Here is a 16,658-nt window from a genome sequence, read left to right as displayed (position 1 = left end):
GAACTTTAGGTAATTTTGAAGATCTTCAGAGAAATTTTCAGAACTTCAAAGTAGCCCGAGAGCCTACAGAGGAATTTACAAAACTTCAGAGAAGTTTTCAGATCTACTGAGAAATTTAATAAGCCTCAAGGTAATTCGTAGAACTTGAGAATAGAACTACGGAGCTTCAGACAACATCACTTTAAAGGTATTTGCAGAACTTCAAAAGAGTAGATATTAAATGAAATCTGCAGACCTGCAAGGAATTTTGCAGATCTTCAGAGACATTCAGTCGTTCACAGTTTCAGAAAAATTTGAGATGTTGAGAAAAATTCATAAAATTTCAGAAAAATACTTCAATTCCGAAAACAAATCTAAGTCATGCACAAAAGTCTCCAATTTAGAGAACTCAATGGAAGTTGGAAATAGATAGATCTACAGAACTTAAGAGAAGTCCGTAGATATTAAGAGAAGTCTGTAGAGCTTCAGGAAGTTCGTATATTTTTAGAAAAAATTGCATAACTTCAGCAACACTCACAAAACTTCGGCAAAGTGCGCCAATCTTTAGAAGTATTTACACAACTTCAGAGAAATTCGTAAATCTTCAGAGAAATTTTTAAAACTTCAGCGAAGTTCAAATATGTTTAGATAATTTCAGATAAATCTGCAGAACTTTATGGAAGTCCAAGAATCCACAAATAAATTTACAGAACTTAAGAGAAATTCGAAGATCTACTGAGAAATTTATTGGACTTCAGGGCAGTTCGTAGATCTTCAGAGCAGAAATACAGTACTTCAAAAAAATTTATAGAAACTTCAGAAAAGTTCAGAGGGTAGAAAATAAATCTGCTGAAAAATCTACTGAAAAATCTACCGATTTTTAAATAAATTTTTAGAATTTGATTGAGGTTCTTGGATTTTAAGAGAAATTTACAGAACTTCAGGGAAGTTCGCTGATCTTTAACGATATTTGCGCAACTTCTTAAAAATTAGTAGGTCTTCAGGGAACTTCCTTAATCTTCCGGGAAGCTCAAAAATTCCTAGATATTTTTTTTTCTTTAGGAAATTGTGTAGCTGTTCAGCGATATTTACAGATATAAATTGAATCATGAAAATCAAAAGATAAAATTACAGAACGTTCGAGAAGTTCGTAGATTATTATAAATTTAGTGAACATCAGAGATAATTAAGGATCTTAAATCTGCATAGATTCAGGAACTTTGTAAATTTTTAGAGTCAAATTGCAGAACAGAACTTCAAACAAATCTGCAGAACTACTTCAGGAAAGTTTGTTGATCTTCAAAGATATTTTACCAGAGAACAGAAACAAAATGTCAGGGACCTCCGAAGCTTTTCAGAGAAATATTCAGAATTGAGTACTTAACCGGAATGTTCAGAACTCAAGGAATCATATAGATCTATTGAGAACTTAAAGAGATTAACCAGCCTCTGGCTAAAAGTATCGCTAATAAAGATAACCTAACCTAACCTATCGAGAACTTTTCCCACTAGCTTCTGGAAAGTTGGTATCGACATACCGGCGAAGTTTTGAAATCCTTTTTCGCCTTCATATCACTGTTCTTGAAAAACAAGATGAGCCAGATCCCTGCCGGTGTTCTTCCAGAGCAACCATTTCCTACTCCACAAAGTTCACCTTCTCTTTCTCATTTTATTTAAAATAATAAAAGCAAATACGCCTGCCGAAGCTAGAGCAATTTTCCGATAATTAATTATGGAAGCAGTGTGAACACCAGCAAACAGGGGAGTTTGACAAAGTGTGTCGAAAGTAAAATCGAGCAAGTTTCTCATTATGGTGGCGGTCAAAATCAGACCAAGAAATCACATAGTCTAAACGGACCTTAAGCAGTTCGCGTTCTGATTCGAGCAGTTTGTTTTGACGTTTGGCACTTCACTCAGGTCGGTTCATTTCAGAAATCTAAGAGGAAGGAAGACAGGAGGGAACTTTTATGAACCAATTTTCTGTCAAACACGATTGGTCGGGCGAACCTACAGAAACGCGAGAATTTTTACAACAGGAAATCTATTCTGTTGTATTTTGACAGTCGACTGCGTCGCCCATAGTGAAATAGTTTATGCACGGCCTAGAGTCGGTGTATAATGAGTCACGCCAAGAGAAAAACAGTTGCACTCGCATCACGGTTTTCGAAAGATTCCTTTTCTTTTCACTTGGCAACAGAGGACTTCTGCATCAACTTCAAATGACTTCTAGCGAGGAAAAAAAAAGTAACGGCTGTAGTACATCATTAAATTTGTGATTTTGTCAATTTACCTTAACGAAAAATAGTAGAAATTCTCATAACTGACCATTACAAAACGTATCGCATGACAAATGTAATGCTCACTGCGTGTTTATGCTCATTTCTTCGATCATATTTTATATTTAATTGCAATACCTTTCGTGGACCTTTCATAGCATCGTAATGTTTGTTTACTTTGCACGATAGGTAGCCGGTTTGACAGTTCAATAGGTAGACTTGGCTTCACTCTTGGCGTAACTCATTATACACTGACTCTAGCACGGCCGTTTTCGCGAGCGAAGAAGAATACGTTCACAGACAAAAAGAAGCCAGTTGTCTCCTCTTGCTCTTAGATCAAAATGTAAACAATAATATAAAATGTTTTGTGCAGCTGTTGAGAGTAATATTTCGTCCCTCTACTAAAATTTGTGTATACCCGTTCAAACTGGATGCATCATTCGGTAAGTAATGGAATCTTTAATATGACTATATACTTTCCAGCTAACTTTTACCTAAACAACAGCATTCAACGCAAACAAAAACGATTGAAACATGACACGCGGAAGTTGGTTAAGGTGAGTTTAATTGACGCTTTCTAATTATTCTGTTAATTTTAGGATACATAAAGGACGGTTGGGTGATCAACTCTGCAAGACTGCAATAATGATCCGCAATCGACGGTAGTAAGATTTCGGTGCAAAATATTTCAAATGGAAGAAATTAATCACTTCATTCGAGCAGTTAAAATGACGTTTACTACCACTCGAGCTTTGAAATAAAACATTATTTTGAGATTTTTTCTTCTAGAACCACGAGAAGAGTAGCCAACATTTGTGCATTTTATAAAAAATAGAAATTAGTTGGTCCAGTTTTGTGAAATCGCTGGTGCTTTTGTAAACAATCACTCAAACCGCCGATTTCTCGCTAATAAAAGCTCACATATGCAAAGTAACGACACCTTCAGATCAATGTTTCCACTACATCGTTAATTTACAGGAGTGAGCTTTTATTTGCGAGAAATCGGAGGTTAAAGTAATTTCATTTTTCGCCCTAATGATTGGCACTGATTAGTTAATATTCCTAATAAAGATTATATAATTAAGTATGCTTATAGTTTCAAGACTCAATATGTAGTATTTACAGCTACTCTTGACTGTTATTCAATTAAAAGAAGGAAAGGGTGGAAGTAAAATTCCATGTGTTCGTTGTAAAATGCGCTTACTTTTGTAAATATAGTCTAAATTTAAGGTAATTTAATAAATAAGAAAACTTTTAGTAGATAAAACTGCTTTTGCTGAAAGTCCAAATTTATTTCAAAGAAGGATCAGTTCGACTAATTGTTAAATATAACTAAATAATTTGAGCAATTTCCTGTCTCGTTCTAACTCAAAATGTGTATTCTAAAGAAACAATAGATACTGATAAATGAATCACTGTAAAGTTGTAACATTACATCTAAGATTGTTTTTACTCTGTTAATATGCAGTTAAAAATAGGCGACAACAAACAATAATTCTACAATGGAAATTCACTCGTTATTATCGTCTTTCCTATCACACATCGTTGGCAGAATTTGGTCAAATAACTCCTTGTTGAGTTTAAATAGAAACAAATTTTGTCGAGTGTCCTCTCCAAGTGTTGATCGTGCGTTAGTAAGAACCAATGCCAATGCGCCGAAAGCGCGTTTAACTGATACTTGATTGGATGGTGTGGATAGTACGACGGAAGCTACCGCAGTGAGCTCAGGGTGTGTTCCTTTACGTTCCATCCAAAATCTCCACACATCGAAATTGATGCTTCGCCTTTGCTCAACTTCCACTGCCTTTAATTGCTGCATAAAACCAGACTCTTCGCCAGCAAATGGTTTATCGTGCATTTCGTTGTTGTCGGTGCCGGGTTTGAATAGTTACAAAAACTTGAGTAACGCTATAATGTGATATGAAGGGCTCGGTGGCTTTGGAATAACCGGTTTTGCTTACTGAGCAGAACATTATGAGTCTAATCTCAAGCCCATCCACATTCCAGATTCGTCAATCGTTTTATTTGTTAACATGACTACATGGTAATAACAGCAACTCGATGATTAAAAAGGACCTCGTCTGCCTAGTGGCAAACGTTTTTGCTTACTGAGCAGAAGACCGTGAGTTCAATCCCAAGCTCCTTCGCGTTATATGATTGTTAGGACATCAATTCAGCTTATCGTCTACCAAAACGAACCCTGCTGCAAACCCAACCCTATTACCCAAAATCCCAGTGATTCCTCGTGGAAGTGCAGAGGTGTTATCGTCTTACATCAAAGCGAGTGCCACGTCAACACATTCCTACCCCTTCCTTTCTTGACCTAAGCTCAGGCACGGCCGTTTGAGATCACCAGTTTTTACACATTGAGGATGATTGCTAGTCCCAAGCATCGTCTATTGGTTCTCTGTGTAATTACAGCTGGTCTGGCAATAACAGAGTAGCAACCGTGGGCAGTCAATCATGCTCATGCTCATGCTCATGCATAAAACCAGACTCTGCGCCAGCAAATGTGGTTACTGTAGAGTTTCCGAAGAGTTCTGTAATGAAGCTATCATTTTCGTCTTCCACAGCAAAAGGTGATGGTGGATCGCAAGATGTTTTTGATTTTGGTGTGCGAATATCGTTGATCCTGTTCCAGGTCTCAACGATGTAAGCCTGCAATTTGAATTGATAAATCATTGGAAGAGTTGGAGGCAGGAAGAGTTGTCCACAGATAGAGTGGTAGGTATATAGTGAGGCAGATATAGTAGGATGTGGTTAGAGTTGGAGATTGATAGAGTGGAGGTAAACAGTCTTCCCATAATGGTATAACTGTCCCATATAATTAGGAAGGAGACTGCCGGCACTGGCGCATCAAGTGGTAGTGGAAAAAATAGCCGACCCAGTTAAATCATAATTCCAATGTTTTTTGGTGGAATTTATTAAAAAAGATATGAGTAAGGCTTAAATAAGTAAGGTGGAAAGTGATTTGATGCAAAAGATTAGTGTTAGAAGTCTCAGAAAGGTCTAAAAGTGTGAAAAAGAGTTGGCGCAGATTGTGAAAATAAAAATAAAAATAAAAAGGAAAATGGCGAGAAGCAGAAAGAACCGGATGGCTGAACGACGGTGCAATACGAGAAAAAAAAACAAACGGTTGCGTCCTCTGCGTAAGATGGCCGAAAGACGAAAAAGAAGGAATGGATGGTTTGTCCTTCAAAAAAAGCTAAGTACAATAGTTTTGTGTTGCGTTAAATGTAGAGGGTGGGTTTACTCGGGAATGGGATGCAGATTTTCCGGAAAAGCTGCAGCAATGTGGGTGACGTTTCCTCAAATTTGGGTGGAATTTTGCTCATTTGTATGTGGATACACTTTTTGCGCTTTTTGAGTGAACTGATATGAGCACACTGATAAAATTTCAAAGATTATTTGTATGTGTCCCACACATGAATTTTTGAAATGTGATCAACGAATTATATCTATTTGTCAGACGCATACTTAATATGTGTACACATAAAATCCATGTGTAACCAAACATACTATTCTTTTGACTAATAAATTTATGTGTGCTTCTGGGTGGATTCTGTTTATGTGTGGTCACATAAAAAATCATGTGGAAATTCGTCAATAAAAATGTGTGGAATTGTATTAGTGTAGCATTTTTTGTCCGAGTATAGAATGGTATAGATAGGCGAGACAACAACCAATTGAAGCGTTTGTTGTAATGCCATCTAGTGTCAATTTAAAAAAAGTATAGATGTAATGATAGTACCCGACTAGAAAATGGTTCCCAGCGACCAGTTCACTTTTACTTACTTTTGATAGTTTGTCTCCTTTTCTCCTCTAATGTTGCCAAAAACAATGAAAATTAATGAGATAAGAATAAATTTGTTCGTTTGTGGTTGTGTATGAAAAAACTGATTAAGGTTGTGTTGGTTCTGCCATGGTTATTGTATTTGGTGGGCTTGTTCCAGTTATGTCGCTTTCGTTATTGCGGTGTAGCACCGGTGTAGTGTAAACAAGAATAAGCGCGAGTCTTTGACAGCTTAACATCATTAGTTTTAAAACAAAGGTGCATCCTATATCAACACCCTAAATTATTTCGGTGTACGGCAGTGTAGCACCGCAAAAACGAAAACGAAATAAATTTCGTATAATTTGAGTGCATCACATGAACATGAAATTAATTATAATTCAAATTGAAAAGACATAGAGGTTTTGGGCCTACGGGAGAAGAGGTAGTAAAATTATTTTCACTCCCGCGAGTTTTCCTCTCAATCAATAGAAGAAGAAAAAAAGATAAAACACAACATATTTCCTTCCTTTTAATTAGCTACGGGTGTGACAACGATGGCGAGTTCACTATGTAATATTTTCTTTTTATTTCAGCAACCTTATCTTCCAGCAGATGATCCGGACAGCAATTTCAACTTTAATAAAAAAAAAACTACATATGCCAGCAACACTGACTGGGTGTATCCTATGCCTTACCTTCCCTACTAACATAATTCCTAAATTCCCGAGACATTTATGAGGGGTCGTAGAGTTCTCTGCATCTCTCTTAAGTAAATGTTGGACTAACATACCTTTCCTATCCCTACCAGTTGTAAGGACGTGGCCAGGACAATCCTTAACTGTTGGAGTGGGATATGTCTTTATCTGGGAGATAGTAATTACTTCCTACTTACTATCTGTCCAGTAATAGATATCCGTCTTGCTCTTAATAGTTTTGAATTCGTACCACCTACGATATTGTGCAACTTGTTCGATGCTAATGCTAATGCTAACTGTCCCATATAATTAGGAAATCAAAGAAAGATGGGACTAATATGCGGTAATGTGCCGCTCAATAGATAGTAGATACAGTGTGATGTATATTTAGTGGGTGGAAAGTAGAGTTGGGGTTAGATAGAGTGTGGGATGAATTGCGTGGCAGGTGGATAGAGTGTAAAGTAGGTATTGTGCTAGGTAAACAGTCCAGGAAGTAGAGTGGGAGGTAGATAAAGAAATATGTAAGTGGGAGTGTGGGAGGTAGTTTCAATGGGGGAGTGAAAGAGAAAGAGAGAGAATTATTTACTTGAATCTCCTCCTTTTCCTGAATACTGTATAGCTTCGATCCTGCGTAATTCAGCCGTGGATCTAAATAGAGGGCCATTTTAAATGCCCTTGAAGTTTTTAAAATCTGCAAATGGTTATTCACCCTGGACACCAGCTGACCAGCAAAAGCATTCGGCTCGGTTTGTTTGACTTCCTGAGTGACAATAAGCCACTGCAAGTAAAAATCAGACAACGAGATATGCTCTGCCTGCATGTCTTTTGTTAGCATGTACAATGGGTGGAAGCTTGCTCGTACTATTCGGCGAATTCCCAGCTGTGTGAGAGATCTGTCAATAAAAAATTATTCAAAGGATTAAATGATCTCTTGAAACATAACTAATCCCTGAAATTGCTCAGCAAGGTGCTCGAAAAATAACCTTGCTCGAAAAACTTTGAAATCATCAAATAGATCCCTCCCCAACGTGTTTGTCCCCATACCGGCGAATAGCTGGTGCCATGTAACTAAAAAAAAAGTGGCATATTTCATCGACTTACATTTTTTAGCCACTTCGGTCAGTTTCCTTACTCCCTCGTCCTATTTGTTGACAACGTCCAAAATAGTCAATTGCAGTGTATATCGCACATCTAACAAGGTTCAGGTGTTCCTGCAACTGATCACTCAGGGCCGCTGTAAGTATTTCCTGATGTCTTCCAATCTCCTCATCGATTGGATCTTCGGTAGAATCGTAGACCGGGAGGCAGTTAGCTTCAAACTACTGCTTCAGTTGCCTCACTGCATCCAACATATTGGCACCGTTGTCACACGTGATTGAAAAAATTTGAGCGATTCAAAAAGCCTGCGGTTTGTCTCTCGTTGGCCCCTAGAGAAAACAAATAAGATATTTACCAGTTTGTAAAGTTATGGTATCGATTCTCAGTCTATGTTCTTATTTTGGGAGTATCACTAGAACATTTTTATTCTTGTAATACGCTGAACAGATGGCGGTAGTGTGTAAACGTCAAACTCAAGGGAAATGACTATGCGCGCCACAGGTGGCGGTACTACCAACTACGATGCTTCTAAATTGACCGTTAAATGCTTGTTCTATGAACAACTTGCGAGTGTTATGTCTGTTTGTCTGTGGATATATCGTCAATATCGATGTATTGACGTCAATATTGAATGGATTGACAATACGATGATTGTCAATGAAAGTAATCGTGTAGGGTCCGCGTTAGATGCTCCATGGTCAGCAATTATCGGGCAGCTGCTATTCTTGCAGCGGCTGCCAAAGTTATGGGAAAACCTTCCATGACGTCTTGACGGTTCACTGGGACGAAAAACTTTAACGGGAAATGAACACAAGCATCGAATCGCATTCTTGTCAATGGAGTACACTGAAGTCAATTACTTGGAGCCCCAGCAATGGTTTCAGGAACAGGAAAAGCTATTTTGGAAGTGATTATTCAACATTTGGACGCCAAATAAGAGCAAATGTTGAAGCCATGACTTTTAACACAACATCTGCCAACTCCAGTAATCCCTGCGCTTTGATCAGAGGGCGTATAGGGCATCGTTGAGCCAGGTTGGTCGTAGCACATTTCGAGTATGAGAGGGTGATTGCAGTTTGCTCAAAAGTGCCTTAGTAAAATGCAAGTACTTTCGATGATTACCCGTAGTTGCGATAGTGAAGATGTTAATGTCGGTAATGTCCAGACGTGTTTACCATACATAAACCATTTTATTTGATTTTGTGTGGGGATGGGTTTCGGGTGTGTACGGGCATATGGGTGATAATTTCATGTTGAGTGATGGGTGATAATTTCATGTTAAGTTGAAACATTGAGAATTGTATCGCTTATGTTTGAGAAGTACTTCGCTTAGCAACCGATTAACCATTTTGATGGCCCAAATTACCGTGCAGGTGCCGTGGGTTGGCAGGGTCCAATATGGGACAGCATGATGTTTTTAAAGTACTATCAGTTAAAACTGTATTTTTGAGCTTTATCTCTATATATTCTTTGGTGTTTCCTAGCAGGTAATCATGTTGGTGTTTGCTGATTCAAAGAGTAAATGGGATAAGCATTGAGCTGTCCAAAGTTGGGCGTTGTTGAACTTATGGTGCTTGCACAACATTTCATGTGAGTTCCAAAGTAACCTTATAAAGGGTGATACGGTCAAAATTTGGTCAAGGGAAAACGCGTGTAAATCGGTGAAATCGTTTATTTAAAAAATCAAATTAAATTTCTTTTTCAAGTTCAATTAGTATAAAATTCAGGAAAAATATTCAGTTAGGCTTCCGCTTTTCCAAATCCGAATTGCCGGGCCTTACGCTTGACCCCTGCCATCAGATTTTGTACAGCCACCTTGTTCACCTTCTTCGCCGCAGAAAGCCAGTTTGCCTTGAACTGCTGCTCGCCCTTAGCAGTTTTTTTGGTCTTCTTTAGGTTCCGCTTGACAATAGCCAAGTATTTCTCAATTGGGCGTAGCTCTGGCGTGTTGGGAGGGTTCTTGTCCTTGGGAACCACCTGCACGTTGTTGGCGGCTTACTACTCCATGGCCTTTTTACCGTAATGGCAAGATGCCAAATCCGGCCAAAACAGTACGGAACAACCGTGTTTCTTCAGGAAAGGCAGCAGACGTTTATTCAAACACTCTTTCACGTAAATTTCTTGGTTGACAGTCCCGGAAGCTATGAAAATGCTGCTTTTCAAGCCACAGGTACAGATGGCTTGCCAAACCAGATATTTCTTTGCGAACTTTGACAGTTTCATGTGCTTGAAAACATCTGCTACCTTTCCCCTTCCTTTTGCCGTATAAAACTCCTGTCCCGGAAGCTGCTTGTAGTCGGCTTTGACGTAGGTTTCGTCGTCCATTACCACGCAGTCAAACTTCGTCAGCATCGTCGTGTACAGCCTCCGGGATCGCGCTTTGGCCGTCGTATTTTGTTTATCATCGCGATTTGGAGTCACTACCTTCTTGTAAGTCGATAGTCCGGCTCGTTTTTTGGCTCGATGCACGGTTGTAGACGATACACCCAGCTTATTTGCGGCATCTCGGAGAGAGAGGTTAGGGTTTCGCTTGAAACTACCGGCAACTCTCTTTGTCGTCTCAGCGGCTTCCGGTTTTCGATTTCCCCCCGATCCAGACTTCCTGGCTGTCGACAAACGTTCCCCAAACACTTTAATTACATTTGTAACGGTTGATTTGGCAACTTTTAGCGATTTTGCCAACTTTGCGTGCGAGTAGCTCGGATTTTCGCGATGCGCGAGCAAAATTTTGATACGCTGCTCTTCTTGCTTGGACGGCATTTTGACAACTGAAGAGTGAATTTCAAAATCAAAATAGAAGCAACATTCTACACACACACCTTCAAAATGAGGGGTGTTCAGGTTTTTTAAATGCAAAATTGAAAGAAATACGTCAAGTTGATATTGACCAAATTTTGACCGTATCACCCTTTAATCATAATCATAACAATTGACTCGCATAAGTGATGATTCATTATATATAACATAAACATTTAAATACGTGTGCAAAAGGGAAGGGAAGATCCAACCCAATTGAAGCGATTTGGACGGGGAGAGTGGGAATGCCAACTCCCTGTTGATAACATTTCGTGGATAAAAGGCAGGCTCTTCTTCCCACTCATTGGGGCATCTTCCTGTTTGGGGGCTTGTCTTTTTGACCAATTGTGCGATCATGTTGCGGGAAGGAGATTTTTTACTGTCCCGTAGATGCGTATAGGCGATTTTGCCTATCGATCCACCCAATCCGTTTTTGGCCCCTCATACAGCGACATGTTGAGGACAATCAGAGGTTATTAAGCTTGATCAAGACAAACAGAGAAGAGAGCCCACTGCTATCGGACATAGTTTCCGTGCTGCAATGGGTGATAAACCACTATCATCTATCATCTATCATCATCACTAGAACATTTTTCTTCTTCATTAGAAGTCCCGTTATCATACGAATATTAGAAGCAAGTTGCTTCCCAAGTAACCAAAAGTTCCGCATTCAACACTTCCAAGTTCCATAAAGTTCAAATAAAGTTCCAACAGAACTTTCAAGTTCCATAAAGTTCAAATAAAGTTCCGACAGAACTTTCAAGTTCCATAAAGTTCAAATAAAGTTCCGACAGAACTTTCAAGTTCCATAAAGTTCAAATAAAGTTCCGACAGAACTTTCAAGTTCCATAAAGTTCAAATAAAGTTCCGACAGAACTTTCAAGTTCCATAAAGTTCAAATAAAGTTCCGACAGAACTTTCAAGTTCCATAAAGTTCAAATAAAGTTCCGACAGAACTTTCAAGTTCCATAAAGTTCAAATAAAGTTCCGACAGAACTTTCAAGCCACATGAAGCAATCCGCACAAATCTTTTTTTGTAACAAAATTTAATGTACGTAAATATGAAATAATCAGTGGCCCGAATAAATCATAATTCTTATATTTATGCAACATTCTATCCAAAAATAAAAAAAAATAAAAAGTAATTTCCTGGATTCGAACCCGTGTATTCGGCATGTGATCTACGATTGCTAACCACTGCGCCACAAGTGTGATGGAATACCATGTGGGCAAACACCAATTTAAATTCATCAAGGTGTTGTGTTTCGGCTCAGAAAACTCCAACAATAGGCGGTACAAAAGCTCACTTTAATATATTTCAGATGACGTAGTGGTTCGTACTGAGACTCTCACGCAGAAGGACTGGGTTTAATTCTTCAAACAGCTCTTCATTACTAATACTAATGCTGATAAATCAATACACATGCCTGCCTTTAGAAATAACTTTCATAAAAGTGCGAACTAAATATAGAATTGGTGTAGAGGACAAAAACCTTTTTTAATTTATTTTCTAAAAGTTCCGTTCAAGTTCCGCCAGAGGCTGCTTAGAATGCTCTTCAATTATGGTATCGGAACTTTCAAGTTCTTATAACGACTTAAAAATGAGGCTGCTTAGAATTCTATAGACCACCTTCAACCAAGGTGCTTAAGCCATAAATAGCCTTTTATCAGAACTTTTGGTTACTTGGGTTCCATCCAAGGTTTTGGTGATAAAACACAAATAAAGATAAGAATCCTTCACCATACATTACAAGTAGTGTGGTATTCATGAACGTCCGATGCTGTTGTGTTGCCAGGTTAAAGTCGTCGTGGATGCTGTCCACTGTTGCATCAGAAATGCTATGTCCATTGATTTGCTGCGTCAGGTGGTGTTGTCGTCGATATTCGGCAGTGTCCATAACGATACGGCCTTTTCTCATCTAACAAGTGACCGACAATGTGTTTTAGCACTATTTCTAGAGTGAAAAGCTTGATATTCGGCCCAAGTATTCGGCCTAATACTAAAGGGTGTCCACGATGAAATTGCCACACTATGAAATTGCTCTAACTTTTTAACCGTTGGGTAGAATTTATTGAAAATTTGGGTGGATTTAGTTCATAGTGCATTATTTACATCCTGCAAGTTTTAAAGTCCTGTGATCAAAACTCGCGGAAATGGAGTCGAAAGAACAGCTCGTGCGTGATAAAATCTTGCGCATTCATCACGAGAACAAGGATCTCTCGCATCGTTCCATCGCTAGAACGTTGGGAATCGCGAATTCCACGGTGTCGCGAGTGATTAAGCGGTTCGAGGAACGGTTGACCACCGATCGGAAGCCCAGAAGTGAAGGAAAAAGTATTCCGTACAACACCAAAAATCACAACCGCGTAGTTGGGGCCTTCAACCGAAATCCGAACGCCTCCGTTAGGGATGTGGCTAAGAAGCTGCACCTAAGCCGAAGTTTTGTCCAGAAGGCCAAAACTAAGGCTGGGCTTCGAACGTTCAAGGTACAAAAGGCCCCTAATCGCAACGAGAAGCAGAACAAGTCCGCCAAAACCCGTGCCAGGAAGTTGTACCTCAACATGCTGACGAAAGTTGAATGCTGCATCAAGGACGACGAAACATATGTGAAGGCCGACTTCAAACAGATCCCCGGCAACCTGTTTTTCACGGCCAAGGATAAGTTCAGCGTTCCGGAGCATGTCCGCACTCAGAAGATGTCCAAATTTGCGAAGAAATTCCTGGTTTGGCAAGCCATCTGCACGTGCGGGAAGCGGAGTGCACCTTTCGTGACCCAGGACACGATGAACGGACAGGTGTACATAAAAGAGTGCCTCCAGAAGCGGCTGCTTCCTCTCCTGAAGGCCCACAACGTCCCAACAATCTTCTGGCCGGATTTGGCCTCATGCCACTACTCCAAGGACGTGCTGAAGTGGTATGCGGACAATAAGGTCAATTTCGTGCCGAAAATGTTCAACCCTCCCAACACTCCGGAGCTCCGCCCCATCGAGAAGTACTGGGCGATTATGAAGCAGCACCTTCTTAAACGACCTAAGGTAGTGAAGACAGTCGAGGAACTGAAGAAAGTATGGGTTTACATGCAAAAAACGGTTGATTCACAGGTTGTGCAGAATCTTATGGCCGGGGTTAAGGCCAAGGTGCGGGCATTTGCGTATGGACTGTAAATAAAATACGAGTAAAATGGTAAAATGAAGTTTAATAGTAATTTCTCAATCCCTGAAAATTTGATGGCAATCGGATGAAAACTCGAATTTTGCGAATCAATTTTGTGTGTGGCAATTTCATCGTGGACACCCTTTATGGAGGCCGAATATTCGGTGCATCGCTAATTTTTACACTTTTGTCTTGATTGATGTCAGTTATTATTTAATTCAGTTCGCCATATATTTTTATTCATTTAATTCTTGCAAACGCTTTATTTTTTTACCATCATGATTTGCTTATTGTTTGATCATCCATTCCATCAAAAATTGGCATCCAGTTTTTTTTTTTTAAACAAGCTCATACCGATTAAAAACACCGTTGCCACGGTTCAAACGCCATGCTCGCGGTCGTTGTACCTGCTGCCTATCCCGCACCGTAACGAGATAAAGACACCAAATTGCAACCGATTAAAATTTTACCAAACTCATAACCGCTAATCACAGCACGGTTTTCTTTCAACAAGCTTGCCGACAGTGCGCGGTGCGCACGGGGCAAACGACTTCACTTCCACTTTCTAAGAGTCATTTTCAGTTAGTGTGTCTAGCGGATTTACACAATGTTGTTCCAAGGCAAAGCCAAGCCAAGCCAAGCCAAGCCAAACCAAAGCCGCGTACCCGTTTCTCCTTAATTTATGATGAGAATTTCAGCAACCCACAGCTAAGCGTCGCATTTTCTAGCATCGGCAAAATAAAAATTATTCGCGCTCCATAACTCACCCGACTAGGGAGCAGAGCAACCAGCTTGTAAAAGGAGTGCGCGTCTTCACAGACGAAGACGAACCATTTCACGCTTCGTGGCGCGGCAGCAACTTTGGTTCACACCATTAATTTTTTGTACCACCGCCACCGTCGTCGTTGTCGTAGACTTGCCCATTATTAATGTGTGGGCCGGTTGGACTTCGTCGGTGAATATGCATTAAACGCTTCGAAATGAGGGCTTTTTACTTTTAATTCAGCAATTTGATAATCATGTGTGGCATCACTTTCGATCGTTGCCCCGCGTTTTAGCAGTAAATAGTGCATCGTGAAAGCTCGCGATTAGCGGAGAATGAATACTAATTCCAACATTGTTGCAATGTGCCATGGGATTGGAGGGAGCAGTTTGATTGATTCATGAAAAACTAACTAACTTACAATTCTTTAAAAATTGAGGCGAAATTAAGAATGCTTTTGAAATGATTTCTGAAAAGTAGTTCGACAAATTAGGTTTGAAAAAAATGGCCATTTCACGGAAAGCTATGTTATGCATATTTTTTGGCAAAATGACCCACTTTATTTTTTTATATCTTTTCAGTACACCATTAAGATTTCCGCCCATTTCCCCAATGCATTCGAGTGGGCGAATGCCTACTGCTTTCGTCATCGAATCGATGCAAAGCGCTGGGAATCGCGCCGCGATCCGAAACATTGCTGCATTTTGCATTTCCATTTCGTTGAGTTACATTTCATTTAACGCGCATGGTTGGTAGACATTTTTCACTTTTTCTTTTTCAGCGCAAGCATATTTGTTTTCCTCCGGTGCGAACTAATCGGCTTAAGTAGAAGACTTGTTGTTTTATAACTGGTGTAAATTCGGTTCGTCGTATCGAACAAGTTTTCGATCATCAACGGAAAACGAAAGTGGTCAACTTTTCGTAAAACATGAGCTCTATTTTTACACGAACATCTTGATAAACTCTACAAGACACATATACGCAGGGTGGTAATGAATCAAGATAAACGTCGCTCCATCTCGGCCAGTGAACGCACCACCAAGTGCGTAGGCCTCCTCTTTCATGGAAGCCGGCACGGGGCACGGTGCGGAAGCGGTAATGTGATCAATCACACCTCACTGCCTTCCGCTTGCCGTTCGTTGGTTGTTGTCAGATTTCCAGCAGTGACAGTCAATGCTACAGGTGATAATGGGTTGGCATTTTCGCGGAATGTAGTGAGGCTACTGATAACCGAAATGGAATGTAGCCAAACTGTTGTAACATAACGCTGGACGTATGTCTATTGCGATTGATGGTGATTGATCAAATATGAGTTTTAAAGCATTTTCAAATTGTGATGGATGTTTCGGATGTTTATTTTGATTCGCTGAAAGTCGATGCTATCATGATTGGTTACAAGAATTTAAAAACGTTTTCATAATTTTTGGGCCACAAACTTTTAGAAAATAGCAGAAAAATCAAAGCAAGTTTATTTGTTTCACACGCTATTTTTAATCTATCCAAATTTGGGTAGAATCCACCCATATCGGTCAAAACTCAACCTACCCAAAAATGGGTAAACATGAATTTATCCAACCGAAACTGGGTAACGGTTACTCAGATGTTGACATTTGATAACAGTAAACTTTACCCATTATAATAGAAATTGGTTGATATGACCGATGCAGCAGCTCTATCAAACATAACTTCTCCCGACTAGCTCCTCTAGTCTGATTGTTGAGTTCGTATTGTCGGAAATATGTAGGGTTAACTACCCCATTTTCGGCCTATTAAGCACAACCCGCACTTAGTCGTTTTTAATCACCGCGCAGTTTAGCACCAAACGGAATGTTATTATTACTCATGGCTTCCAAATTTATTTACCTTTCCGTACGTACCGTAAGATTTGAAAAAAGAAAACAAATGTTGAGATATTGTCAAAAGTCTAACACTGCTTCTTGACGCCAAACTCGGCCAACGGATTCTAAACTCGGCCTAACGCATTGAAACGCCATTGAAACGCCAATGAATTCACTTCGGCCTATCGGATGGAATTGATTCAGTCGGAGGGCTTCTTTTGTTTTTGGGAATTATGGGTGCAAACCTTCATATCACGCGTTCTCATTGACTTCGTTCGTTAGCT

At 39.7% G+C, this 16,658-nt stretch overlaps 1 protein-coding gene and 1 pseudogene across 1 annotated transcript in view; both read right to left on the bottom strand.

The window, feature by feature from the left end:
- The window catches only part of LOC135698754 (glutaredoxin domain-containing cysteine-rich protein CG12206-like), a 162,830-nt gene that overhangs the window by 65,175 nt on the left and 80,997 nt on the right, over nucleotides 1-16,658 (bottom strand). The window lies entirely within an intron of this gene.
- Nucleotides 3,766-8,107, bottom strand: LOC135698785 (uncharacterized; annotated as a pseudogene).

This window comes from Ochlerotatus camptorhynchus, unplaced genomic scaffold (genome assembly GCF_037179485.1).
Source record: "Ochlerotatus camptorhynchus isolate MF236.1 unplaced genomic scaffold, CSIRO-AGI_Acam_v1.1 ptg000094l, whole genome shotgun sequence".
In the NCBI taxonomy this organism is placed as follows: Eukaryota; Metazoa; Arthropoda; class Insecta; order Diptera; family Culicidae; genus Ochlerotatus; species Ochlerotatus camptorhynchus.
Note: the sequence above shows the minus strand (reverse complement) of the source record. Positions and strands in the feature narration are given on the sequence as shown.